Genomic DNA, 14,359 nt, shown 5'->3' on the forward strand with positions numbered 1-14,359 from the left:
TCGGCACAGTCCCGATAGCCCGGGAATGGGGATGCGGCGGTCCGGCGAGGGAGTGGCGCAGCCGACGCACGCCCGACGCCGACGCAACTTTGGGTGGGGTCACTGGATAAATGGATGAATGGTTACCTATCGAAAGTGTGCTTACCTACCTATAAATTACCGAATATCGGAAGCATACCTACCAACCTAGGAGGGCGTTGAAAAACACGAACCATTTGTTACCACATTTTAAAAATACACGAGCCATAGAAAAAGAAATATAGGGCATATAGAAAGCTAAGCGGACTAACATTCAAGACACTAAGTAGCTAAGTCACAATAAAAAAGCACGTTGAAATTGTGAAATTAAAACGTTTTTACGTTTGCCGATGCATCTGACCGCTAACAACAAATCCTTAAGTTTCATAGAGCATACCTAAATGGCTAAATTGCCCATGTCGCTGAAGTTTGAGCCGTCTTCTAAAAAATCCCATGCAGCGTTTGATCGAGCAGGCCGTGCTGCCCGCTCCCCTACGCCCCACCAATACAGTTTGTAGTCATGTCGTGTAACGCGGTTGTAGGCACACCGCACAAAGCACTAGCACATTGCATAGCGGCGTGATGAGTCAGTGACCACTGACCAGGTTCATAGAGTGACTCAGAGGAGGCTCGGGAAACGTCTGGGTGTTTGAGCAATGCCAGCAGGTGTATCGAGTCGGTCCGCGGCGCGAAGGGACACAGGGAGAGAGAGAGAGAGAGAGAGAGAGAGAGAGAGAGAGAGAGAGAGAGAGAGAGAGAGAGAGAGAGAGAGAGAGAGAGAGAGAGAGAGAGAGAGAGAGAGAGAGAGAGAGAGAGAGAGAGAGAATGAGAGGGAGATAGAGGGAAAGAGAGAACGAAATATAATTTTATTGCTTTGCATTTTGCCTGGTCGCTGCCGGGGAGGAAAAACTTGCATTTGAACTTGGGTACTTGCCACAGTCAGGTCACGGGCACAGCCCCAAGCCAGTCACGAGCCAGGTCACGAGCTACACACAGGCCAACCACTCAGGTTCAAACGTGAATCCCTGGTTCCACACACGGGCTGAGCGCACCGGCCCTTAGCAACAGTGGCGACCCCCAGAGACCTCACCATGTGGCCAGCACCGAAGGACCCCGCTAATCCCGGAAGGCGCCAAACCGTCCCCAAAAATGCGTTTCTAATTAGCGTTACCCTCCGGTAAAGCTTTTGGGCAGCGGCTTTTAGCAGTGGGTGGGCGGTCGCGCTCTGTGCTGGCGGCTCATTAGGGTTTATCGAAGACGAGCCGTGACCAGAGAGGGGTCGGGGGCGTGTCGGGTGTCTCTCATCGGCTCCCCCGCGCCCCCGAAGGACCGGCGTCCGGTCAAAGGTCAGGCCCGTCAGCCTCTGCCGCTTTTGTGCGGCGGCCGGACCCGCCGGTCTCTCACCCTCCGCCGGTCAGCGAGGGCACCCCGTCTCGGGTTTCAGCTGATACCGAATCGCGATAAGAGAGGGGGACGGGCCACGGGGCACAGGAAGGGCGCCGGCGGGACGGAAAACCGCGCGCCGCCGCAAGAAATGGCGCGGCGGTGCGTGGCCCGAGCGGGAGGCGGGAGACGGCGGGAGAGGGTATGGCGGGGCGTGAGGCGGGGCGGGTGCAGAGACTCGCTGAGTCGGCGGGCGGCCGCGGCGGGTAGGGTCGGGTCGGGTCGGGTCGGGTCAGCGGGGCGGCCGGTGCTGGAAATGGAAAGGGTGCCTAGGGCGCCGGCGTGGGTAGGAAGGGCGGCAAGGAGCGGGGCCGTCCAGACGGCGTCACTCGGCCCTCACACGTCATGTGCGCAGATAAGAGACTGGTATCGGACTCGGTAAAGGTCCATCGTCCAGATAGGCACATTCCAGTCACTTAATAAACGCTCGGCCTGGCCCTTGTTCAGCAAATCTTCAGTAGGTACACTCAAACCGTCTCTCCATCCGGAACCAAGCGAACTGATAGTGCGAACATATCAATAGATAGGCAACAGCCTGTGCCGGAAACTGGAAACGGAAACGCCAACAATCGGATGTGAAGGGGTGGTGGCTCTGCATTGTGTTGATAAGCACACCGTCGGAAATTTTAACAAGGCGAATAACTGAGAAGCCAGCCCAGCCAACGTGCCCAGACTCCCTCTCCTCTCAGCACTTAACCCGCGCACCGACGGGGGGGGGGCGGATATCCGCCCCCCCTGAGGTTTTTCGCGAATAGCGGGAAAACCGCGGCGCGTAGCGCCGCGAAATTTGGTATGACTATTCCCTTATCAATTTTACACATGGTGTGCAAATTTGAACCTCCTACCTTTCAAGGTCAGGTCACCAGGTCACTTTGAATGACCCAACCTCAAGTCACTTTTTTGCAACTTTGTCACCGTGCCAGAGCTACAGTAGATGTCGGAGGCCTTTGAAAGTCGCAGGATGTTATTAGGTCATTAGTAGCTACAATTTGTATATCTCGGAATTTTGATATCGGTGACCTAAGGTCAGGTCAATTTCGCGACCTCCCCATTATAAGTCAATGGGGGAAAAATCAACTCCCTGTTTTTACCACTAAAACGGGTCGGAATGGCCCCATATACCATACATGACTTCATATACGATCAACCTTCACTACCTTGAGGTCTGTTTTGCTGTTGGGCAGCTGTGAGGTCATGTGACGTCATCAAAGGTCACCAAAGGGTTTTGGCCAATAACTCCGTACAGGAACAAGATACAGACGCGTGGATGGTCTCATTGTGTTCAGCTCGTCAAGACGCATCGAATGATATATATGATGACCTCGAGGTCACGTGACCTGAGGTCAACCTTTGACCTTGACCTTTCGAGGTCAACATATATATCATTCGATGCGGATTGACGAGAGGATCACGAAGATGCCCTTAGTTTGTTCCTATCTTGACTAATTCGAAAGTTATTCGAGAAAAACTCTCTCCATATTTAGCGCCGCCATTTTGACTTTTTCGACCCCTGTGACGTCATCTTTGACCTGACCTGAAAATGACCTTAGTAAAAATTGTAGATCTTGACCGTGCGTATCCGATGCCGTTTACCGCTTGTCGCTATCTTGCTTCGTTCTCGAGATCTCAGGGGGGGGCGGTCATCCGCCCCCCCCCGTCGGTACTAAGTTGGCGCAGACCCCCGTCGGTGCGCGGGTTAAGAGTAGACAGCCCCGTGAGGCCCGATCGTCAGCCTGGCAGCCCGTCCCTGTTATTCCAAATTACGGAATTGTTTCCACATGTTTCCAAATGACCATGTGGCAGGACGACCGCCACGTGGTATCGACGGTGCCGGTACGGGTCACGATAATGACAAGACCGCCCGTGACGTCACCTAATGACGTCAGCGGTCAGACAGGGGACAGCCGCGGAGGCCGTGGCCGCCGTAAAACGGCTGGGTTCGGTGTGATGGCGATGGCTGCACCACTCGTGGCTGCGTTGGTCGAAATACTTATTGCGTACTGGGTGAGATAAACGAAATCTTTTAGTTTAAAAATGTGCTCAAATGGTAATTGTTTATAAGTAATTGTTTATGGTGCACAAAAAAGTTACCTCTACCGGAAGTTAAAGCCACAAAGAAGAAGTGCAAATATTTCAACCATCACCATGACGGTGGGCATCTGACATTAAAATTTGAGGGTTCCAGTAGGATGGGATACCTAGATAATGAAACGATAAAAATATAGAATTTCTTGCGGCTTTCAGCCTTGTTCCATGCTCTATTCATCATAAATAAATCACTCATCGGTACTGATGTGACTGTGAGAAACACAGGCCCGTCCTAAAATCTCTCTCTCTCTCTCTCTCTCTCTCTCTCTCTCTCTCTCTCTCTCTCTCTCTCTCTCTCTCTCTCTCTCTCTCTCTCTCTCTCTCTCTCTCTCTCTCTCTCTCTCTCTCTCTCTCTCTCTCTCTCTCTCTCTCTCTCTCCTCTCTTCCTCCCTCTCTTTCCAAGTAAAAATAACAAAATGTGGTAAATAAGAGGTTTTAGATGAAGCATGTCGAGCTTCATGATCACTGGCCAGGGTTTCACTCGGGCTGTTTTCGATACCACGAATGTCCTGTTTCTCTGAGGTCTTAAATATTGTTGACCCTTTATTGCCGTATAAATGCGGGCGTAGCGTAAAGTCAGCTTCAAATTATTTATTGGAACCGTAGTGGGGACTCGTGGCAGTGGCGGCCCTTTTGGTATGCTGCAGAATAAATTGCAGGAAATAGGGAGAAAGGATCCATGTCAGCGTCGCAACCTAGGAAAAATAACAGCGGACTTCTCACTTTACAGCGAAGATAACAGACCTGGGAACTTGAAATCAGTGCTATGAGCTACTGAGTGATAAGATAACAGCACAAGACGGAAAAGATATAGATAGTGCTGTCGGGCACAAGACTGGGGGATGACAGCCTGACAGCACTGACCGCGTGAGGCTGTGATCCGCCAGCCGGGGGTCGGACGCGGACGGAGGGTCAGCGGCTCGGCACCGCGGTCGGTCGCGCCGGCAGAGTGGGCGGTGACCGGTGAGGAGTTGGGATGGAGGGGTTTAATTGATTGGGGGACGGGGTGGGTGGAGGGACCCGGCCCGACGGAGGCGCGGTGAGAGTCGCAGCGGGCGACCGGGAGCAGGGCTCGCCTCCGTGTGACGCTGGGATTCAGCTATCGAGGGACGAGGTCTGAATGACCCCGCAGAGAGTCCTGCATTTGGAGGTTAGCCTGCTAAAAATGTGGCGTCACGTTCGACGAATCGGATAGTAAATCGTAATATTTACATTACACCTTAGTCCTTACACCAAATATATTCACCAAACGTGACTTTAAATATTTGCTATACAGTTTTAACATACAGCTTTGTCATCTTTCTAAATTGCACAAAAATGTCAAAATTACGCCAAGATACGATCTAGGAGTCTCCGAAAAAACGCCAACCCGTCCGCCGCTGGTAGACGCGACGCAGTGCGGAACAGTAATATCTGCAGGTTGATACTGTCCCCGGCCGCGATACACCCACTAGCGGCGTGTAGTGCGGAACAGCATATCTGCATGGTGATACTGTGCCGAAATACACCGACTAGCGGTGTGTATTGCGGAACAGCATATCTGCAGGGTGATACTGTGCCGCAATGCACCGACTAGCGGTGTGTATTGCGAAACAGCATATCTGCAGGGTGATGCTGTGCCGCAATACACCCACTAGCGGCGTGTAGTGCGGAACAGCATATCTGCAGGGTGATACTGTGCCGCAATACACCGACTAGCGGTGTGTATTGCGGAACAGCATATCTGCAGGGTGATACTGTGCCGCACTGCACCGACTAGCGGCGTGTATTGCGGAACAGTATATCTGCAGGGTGATACTGTGCCGCACTGCACCGACTAGCGGCGTGTAGTGCGGAACAGCATATCTGCAGGGTGATACTGTGCCGCAATACACCGACTAGCGGCGCGAAGGGCTCGGCGGACATCGTATCATTCCGCCGAGTTGGCACGGTCACTGCGCCCAGCCGCGGCACGGTGTCACTTCGCCGAGACACGGGCTTCGGCTTTGAAATGGGTCCATTGTTTTAGGCACAGCTGAGATAATGATGAAGCCGGGCTGAGCCACACGACAAAATAGTCACTAAACCACATGAAATGCTATTATGATGGTGAAGACAGGCTAGCAGTATGATGGTGGTGAAGTGGCTAGCAGAACTAGCAGTACCCAGTGACCACTTACTCTGTAGTTCACAGTGCCTTTGGCAATTGTACCATCAAAGTGAGGAGAGCGCACACCACACAGCCAGGCTCACTCCGTCAATCTATTAAAACCTTTTCCTTATTCGGCCTTATACAGGATCGCTGCCATGAGTTGTCAGAACGAGGACAGTTGACACTGGCATCAGGGGCGGATCCAGAAAATCTCCAAGGGAGGGGCCATTAGAAACCAGGAGGCCCCCCCCCCCATAATCCCACCTGTTGGAGGCCCCATCTTCCCACTTGTTGGCCCCCCCCCCAAAAAAAAAAAAACTGCGTCTATTGAGCTTATCTAGCTGTTCAGGCAACATCTCAACATCTGTGCAGGCTTGGAGGCCCTCTGTGCAGGTTAGGAGGCCCTGTAAAAGTGGTCATCTCTGTGAGTATAAGAGACCTCCAAGTTATGAAAAGCTTTACCAATCTTCTAACAAAGAAGTCTTCTCAGCTAGTCTTCTAAGAAATAACTAAGTGGGTAGGTAAAAAAAAACTCATCGGATTTCGGCCACTTTATTTTCAGGAGGCCCCCTTTTCAGCTTTTTAACTTTTTAACTTTTTATTTTATTTTTGAAAAAAATCGGCCAAGGGGGGGGGGGCCATGGGGGCCATGGCCCCCCCCCCCCTTGTATCCGCGCCTGACTGGCATATTTCTCTCCGAACAGCGTCTTTGCGCAACCTACACATAAAATCGAGCCCTGTTCCGTTCACGTTGTTTCCCTGTGTGCCGTTTATGAATCATGCACCTCGTCAATTAACCCGCGCGGGGCTGGGGTCTCCAGCCGAACGCGCGGGGCTGGGGGGGGGGTAAATTTTACCCCCCCCCCTGTTATCTCCCGAACTAATGGTCCGATTTGGAAAATTCAAACGCCAATCGAAAGATCTCATCACGAACAACTAAAAACATGTACTTAATTTTAAGTTTGAGGTCAAGGTCAAGGTCAGGTCAAGGGTACAAATTGCAAGTTCCTACAGTATCGGCCTTGCACCGTAGTTGCCGAAGAATGGAGTCATGGACTGAGACTGATCGCCCAAAACGTGTTCTTAGGCTACCAAGACAATATTCGTTGCATACAATATCATTCAGAGGTCAAGGTCAAGGTCAGGTCAGGTCAGGTCAGGTCACCAAAAACAAAATATAGAAAAGGGCATGTGCGACACATGTTTTATGGGTCATTTTACTCATAGAATTCAATAGGCACACTCAATAAGTGATATGGACCACCTCTGGATGAATTTCAGGTCGAGTTCAGGTCAAGGTCAGGTCAAGTGAGGCACTGGCGGATCCAGGGGGGGCACGGGGGCCATGCCCCCCCCAAAGGCCTAAAGTGGCCTGTTTGGCCCCCCCCCAAAAAAAAACGCCAGAAAAATTGCTAAGAAAATATACCTTGATGGAGGTTTTTAGCCACTTGGTGAAGTAAAGCTTTCCACAGCATAATATGGAAGCAATATAGTAGCAGTGAGGGTCAGTCAAAAGTTGCGCGAGCGGAGTCGACCTTAAAAAAAAGACTGTTGTTGGCACGTGTTTATGGCGCGGCAGCTGGTAGTTGGCGGTGTTTCGCGTGGTGTGGCATCACTGGCGGATCTGGGGGGGGGGGGAGGGAGGGGGGGGGGGGCACGGGAGCCTGAGGTGCCCCTGACAGCAGTGGCGGCGGAAGGTATTCTAGGATAGGGGTGCAAACGATATTAAAGCGCCCCTTCCCGCTGGGCGCCCCTTACCATATACACGGTTGTAGTAACACAAACAGTGAAGAGACGTTTGACAATGTGTTGTACCTGTTAACACGTTCAGAATTACAGTTTTTATGTAACGAGAAATAGTTAGGTACATTCCATAGCGTAAATGTAACCTTCATAATGTTCGTTTAGAAACAACCTCATCACCATATCATAAGATTCTCCGAATAAGGCATATCGAAAAGAGTTCCACGGTTCCAATACCTTCCTGTGGACTAGTGAATAAGGCGCCGAATCCATAACACTAACTCGGTGACAGAGAATTGCAGGCCGGTAAGCAGCATGCCGCCTGGGCTGCACTGCACTATTGCATTCAGTGGTGTCATCAGTATCACGTCAGCCCTTCGGAACGGACTGAATGTCATTCCAGAAATAGGAAATAGAAGCCAGAAAAAAATCCATTTCAACCAAACACTTCTGTATTTTGACAATGTACAGGACACACACACTCATTGTTTTGTGTCATTTGATTGCCATGATACATACGGTACAAACAGTTTGAGAAGAGCATAGAAGAATGTCATGGTAAACAGACCATGTCGCACGGTAAACGAAAAATCCGACACAGCGCATAACCAGACATCACAGGCACACACCCAGTTTGCATATGCTACTCAGTACATGTACTATGTACCTATCTGAATTCCTCAGACTTTGGTCGAGCCCAGAGTGCCCGGCAAGTTGGTTAGAGCTGCGAAATTTTGATCGTTAGAACCCGGTTTCTAATCGCTCCGACGCGACGCAATGATACCCGAGACTCTATGCCGAGACTAAGAGACTTCTAGTTACTGCTAACGTGAAGTAAATAGGCTGAGGTTTATGGTGGGAGTAGCAGGTTTGTGACGCCCCAGTGAAATAAATGCTGCCTTTCAACACCGATAGGAGCCCGAAATGAATGAATACAGGCAATCAACGCTGGTAGGTGTCCCAGCGAAATGAATGCATCTATTACCACCCAGAGGTGCCCCCATTTCAAACTAATACGACGGCGACGCCTCCACACCGATAGAGGCCCATCCCAGGGGAACGGAATAAATGCCGCCCCCTCATTGCCGGGCGCCCCAGGAGAATGAATGTTACACATCAACACCAATATGCCTCCCAGTGAAATGAATTATAAATGTCGCCTTTCGACGCCGGTAGGCGCCCCAGACACCAGTGGATTTACTGCCGCCTTAAAACACCGATAGGCACCTCAGTGAAGCGAATGCCGGCCTATATCACCGATAAGCGCCCCGGATGAATAAATATCACGCGTCAACGCCGATAGGCGCCTCAGTGAAATTAATGCCGCCCAAATCTCCGATAGGCGCCCCAGGTGATACATGTCGCCCATCAACACCAACGGGCGCTCCATTGAAATTAATACCGCCCTTCAACACTGGCAGACGCCCCAGTGGAATGAATGCCGCCCCACAATGCCGATGGCCGTCCCTGCACTGGAAAATCAGTTTCGCCCCTATACAGGCGCCCATAGAAGTTTGCAGAGTGCTATTCCTGGTCATAATCATCTCCCTAGTAAAAAAAAAAACGCAAAATACGCCCTAGCACTATAGGGGTGTAGCCGCCCATACGGACAGTGCAATTTTACAGGCCCCAATCTCGGACCTCCCTTAACATTCATATGTTGTAAACGGCAAACCGCCACCGATAAATGTTACACAAACTAATTTCCTCTCGCATATCGGCCATCAGGCGCCCCTTTTTGTCGCATGGAGCCTGCAACGCTGTAAGCCCTCATATGTTCGTGTTGGCGTTCGGAGGCTATCGCCTTCAAAGACGTCTCCATAAATGTTTCTTTTTCGTCCCACACACAGGCGCCCCTCTTTCCGCGCATGCAGGCGCCCCTCTTCCGCATGGCGCGCTTCTCGAGTGGCTGCGCCCTCCTATGCCTTTATCGCCTGGCAAGATTATATTCGACAGGGTCGGCAGCATCTGCCTTTGTTTCAGATAAGGATGCCCTCCACTCTTCAGCATATCAAAAGATACTTTTCCCACGTCATTGCCACCCTCTTCGTGTCACAAGTGCCTTTATCAGTTGCGGTGTCGCACTGCTCAGCTTTATGGCTGCCGTACCTCTTAACTTCCTGCCTCCTCTAAAGATTTTCGAGGCGCCCCTTTCCATAACTTTAGGGTGCAGCTGCCCCCCCTTGCCCCCCTGCTTCCGCCGCCACTGCCTGACAGGCCCGTGGTGCCCTTGCTAGGCCTGTGGTGCCCCTGGACCCTGGCAGGCCTGTGGTACAGTCCACAGCAGAAGTAATGTGGGGTTTCAGTCATGGGTATGTTCTGCTTCTGAAGCTTAGGAACGATTAGCCAGACTACAATGAAACTTTGAATGTAGCTTATATGTATCGTCACCCTTGCAGCTGCAACTTTAGCTATTGACATCTTCTTTTCAATCACTTCGCATTAAACAATCGCCAGTCAAAGCCAACCGTTGAGTTTGGTAAAACCCTACATTACTTTAGCGGTGGGCTGTACCTCTGGCGGGCCTAGGGTGCCCCTGCTAGGCTGCTGATGCCCCTGGGACCTGACAGGACTGTGGTGCCCCTGACAAGCCTAAAGTGCCCCCAACAGGCCCGTGATGCCCCCGACAGGCCCAAGGTGCCCCTGCGTGATGCCGTGATGCCTGCGAGGCCGGTGGTGCCCCCTGCGAGGCCGGTGGGGCCCCTGACAGGCCCATGGTGCCCCTGCTAGACCGGCGCGGTGGTGCCCCTGGCAGGCCTGTGGTGCCCCTGCTAGGCCGCTGGTGCCCCTGGGCCCTGACAGGACTGTGGTGCCCCTGACAGGCCCAAGGTGCCCCTGCAAGGCCGGTGGTGCCCCTGTAAGGCCTGTGGTACCCCTGCTAGGCCTCTGGTGTCCCTGACAGGCCCATGGTGCCCCTGCGAGGCCGGCGGCGCCCCTGGCAGGTCTCTGGTGTCCCTGACAGACCTGGGGTGCCCCTGACAAGCCTGTGGGGCCCCTCACAGGCCCGTGGTGCCCTTGCTAGGCCTGTGGTGCCCCTGGCGGGCTGGTGGTGCCCCTACTAGGCCGGTGGTGCCCCTGACAGGCCTGTGGTGCCCCCGGGCACCAAGGGGGTCATGACCCATGTGGCCCCCCTTGGATCTGCCACTGATGCATAATATATTGATTTGTAAAGGCGTTATGGCTTATGCAATATGCAATTGCAGGCACTTGGTATCCCTCACTTATCCCTCATTGGGGCTCTGGCGGGCTCCTGAGGGCCCACGTCTATCTCCGGGAGCCCATATAGACAGGCTCCTTTGCGTCCTTTCAGTACACTATAGCATAAGAGGTCTCCATGCGAGTCCTATACATACATCTGAGGGCGTACCCTGATGTCTGAGGTACCCAACTGCAGCTCCAATGGTCTCTTCTTACACTAGCGGATCCAGGGAGGGGGCATTTAGGGCCATGCCCCCTTCCCAGAGGCCTAAAGTGGCCCGTTTTCCCCCTCCCCCAAACGATAATGAAACATAGTTCAATCAGGGCGTGGCCCAGGAGCCGAGTTAGACAGGGCTGTTTTACCACCTCCCGGCCCGCAAAGGGACCCAAGCACTGACTCGAAGCGGGTTAAAGAGACCCTCCCACCTTCAAAAAAGTTAATGAATTGGCATGAAAGTGATGTCGCTAGGTTCAGAAAGGGCGAAAACGAATATCTACCAAATTTTATCGAAAAATATTCACCGGTTTTCAAGAGATTAGACTTTTATTTTTGTTTCCTTTTTGGGATATCCGCTGCTGTTCCTAGCGACTTTATTTGAAAGTGCGGCATTTGTTGCGCGCAAAGCAGCCTATACCACCGCATGCTACCAAACGTTTTAGTAAAATATTAAAAAATCATTAGATCTCCGCTGACGTCACACATTCAGAGGGGTATCCAAAAGCATTAGCCCCTCTGAATCAAAATGCTGCAATTTTGAAATTCAATATTTCCGATTTAAGGCATTTCTCGATGTTGTGAGTGCGTGCCGAAACCGGTAATTGTGAGCCAGGGACCCCATTTTGGCTATCTCAGCTCAAATCTAATGTTAAAGGTAGTGTGCCACCTTTGAAAGATTTCCCATTTTATTTTTCCTAGGATAAGAAGCTTCTGTTTTTACCTAATATCGCAAAAAAAAAAATCAAAAATGGGCCTGGAATAGTGCCTTTTTCGCCTAAAAGTTTATCGGTTTTTAGATATGTATAACAACTGTAGTGGGCTCACCTGCAAGCAGGCGTCGGGCAACAATCGCGAATGCGGCGCACTTGTGACAATAAGCAAAGGTCATTATAGTGTTACGACCATACGACGTACGGGAATGAGTTATCAGCTGTCTAATCGTAGACAACACAATGTCGAGCCTTAAACTGTAAGCCCGTATTGGTGTTGTTTCTTTTATTTGGCTGTCGAACATTATTTATGGTTTGAAATATGATTTTATGTAAAATAATTGATATGAAAAAGCCGTCTTATAAGTTATGACCCCATTTCACCACACGCAAGTGGCAGAAATGACAATGATCAGCTGACGCATTTTTCTTGGCCGAAGTCAGAGCGCGCGGCCCGACGCACCACGCGTATTTGGAAATTCCGACCTCGACGAGCATCAGAAGCCAACTAACAGGCGTGTTCGAAACCGCAGGAGCTGATGATGAACGGGTTTATCGAAACTTGATTGGATGAGCATATCGGTAATAGCGATTTCAGTGTGTGCATTTATTGTTCATAGTGGTGTGAAATGTGGTTGGGGTACGACCGACAACCCGTCGGGGCGAATTTCGCACTGGGGTACTCAAAATTTGAAGAATTTAAGACGTTTCCATGAGTTTTGAGGGTATGGATAAGTTCTAAAAATCCGGTTCTCCTTATCTGGGCCATTAACTCCATACGGTCCAAGAAAGCTGGCACACTACCTTTAAGGTGGGAGGGTCCCTTTAACTGGTCGATAAAAACAATAGTAAGTGTTTACAAAGTAATATAAAGGCATGGGTCGGGTGGGCTACCATTTATATATTTTTCTTTTTAGTTAAAAAAAAATCATAGTGTCAGGGCTGTGACGAAAAATAAGTGGCCTAAATCCGATGAGAAAACAGGATTTGGGGGTACCCTAGGTTTGGCTCCTGCATGAGTTGGCCCCCCCCCCCCAAAAAACGCAAGCCTGGATCCGCCAGTGAAGTGAGGTCAAATTTTGAAGTTGATTGTTAAGGCCTAAAAAGGTGTCTATCTGATGCAGTTTTTCACGGCGAATCGAATGGTGCTATTTTTGTTTCCGTACGAGGTCTAGAACTTCCAAAAAAGTCATTTTTCAAAATTTTTGTGTGTCGTGACGTCATACACTTTTGAATAACTCCCACGTTTTTGAACCGATTCTTCTAAAACTTGGTATGTAGGTGCACATAGACCACTTCTCTGACATATATTCCGGTTTTTTCGATACACTCAAAATTTTGGATTTTATAGCTATTTTCCCAAAAAAGTCAGTTTTTTGAGAAAAAAAAATTGGGCCAAAATCCAAAATTTTCAAAAATCCGAGACAGCCATTTGATAGACAAAGTAGAATTACGTACCTATATCCTTTTTTGTTACGTCTTGATTCCTTTAAAAATGAAGATGTTAGCGGCGTTTGAACTTTTGCCGTTTTTGAGGCAAAAATGGCGAACATGACGTCACTAAAACGTCAATTTCTCAAAAATTTTCCGACGGATTTCGCTCAAATTTTCAGGGAACGTGTCAAATTGATGTAAGAAAAGCCGCCGTTTTTGAGATATTGCAAAAATTCGCGAGGGGGGTAAAATTTACCCCCCAGCCCCGCGCGGGTTAACAAATGCCTGACGGTTGACGCTCCGATGGCTGTTATTATTAGCCGTTTTCACGACAAGTTATCTGGCAAATGCACCTAATTCGACCAAATCTGCACCAACTCTCTTTTGCAACAAACATCTTCACATCATCAATTTATTTCAGTATTATAATAGAAAATAATGTGTGATAATTTGTAAAATCAAATATCTCTGCAACCCAAACTGATAACTTTTAAGAAACAAAACGAACCTAATTTGACCAAATCTGCACCAAATGTGTATCAGATAGCTGTCGTGAATTGTCTATTGCCATCATCCCGCCGTGAGATATTGCATACTTCGTAAACCGTAGTTGGCAATCACAGAAGAGCGCCAAACGCGCAGTCCAGAGAAACGCGACATCAGACGCAGCTCTTGGTGACCTACCGGTCAGGCGGGCGCCCTGTAACTCACACCGTGGCGCACCTCCACCCCCCCCCCCCTCCTCAACATTGATGGATGTGATCAGCGCTGCCTTAACGGGCGTCCCGCGTCCGCTCGGCACGACATAGGTACCGGCACCACACTGCGGTCGGCGGCGGCGGCCCGCCTGTCGGCACGTTTTATGAGCGGACCTGGTGCCGCGGTGCGGGACAGGTAGCGCCACCTGAACAACGGGCACGCAGCGAGGATTGTACCCAGCGCCGCTGGCCTCTGTCGGTGCTGAAGGAATTTCACCATGTACTGGCTATTGTATAACCCGCATTAAAAAAAATATGACGAACGGTCGCCTGCCTTGCCGATAAAGCTGACATACAAGACCCAGACATAATTAGACCCAGACAGTGTGCTGATCAGCTGAAAGTCTTTGAACTTAAAAGGTCGTATTTGGGTTCTATTTTCTTTGTAAAACATCATATAACTTTTCCAAATATATTTTGGCATAATTTGAAAGACACTAGCGTAGGGTAGGTAGGGTAGGTAGGGTAGGTAGGGTAGGTAAAGACACTAGCGTAGGGTAGGGTAGGTACTCAGTACACACATACAAAATATGTTAAAGCCACAACATACAGTAATACGCTTCAAAAGTCAAAACATACAACTCATGCCAGGCAAAACATACAAAGGCATACAATACAA

Source organism: Amphibalanus amphitrite, unplaced genomic scaffold (genome assembly GCF_019059575.1).
Source record: "Amphibalanus amphitrite isolate SeventyFive unplaced genomic scaffold, NRLGWU_Aamphi_draft 000857F_arrow, whole genome shotgun sequence".
In the NCBI taxonomy this organism is placed as follows: Eukaryota; Metazoa; Arthropoda; class Thecostraca; order Balanomorpha; family Balanidae; genus Amphibalanus; species Amphibalanus amphitrite.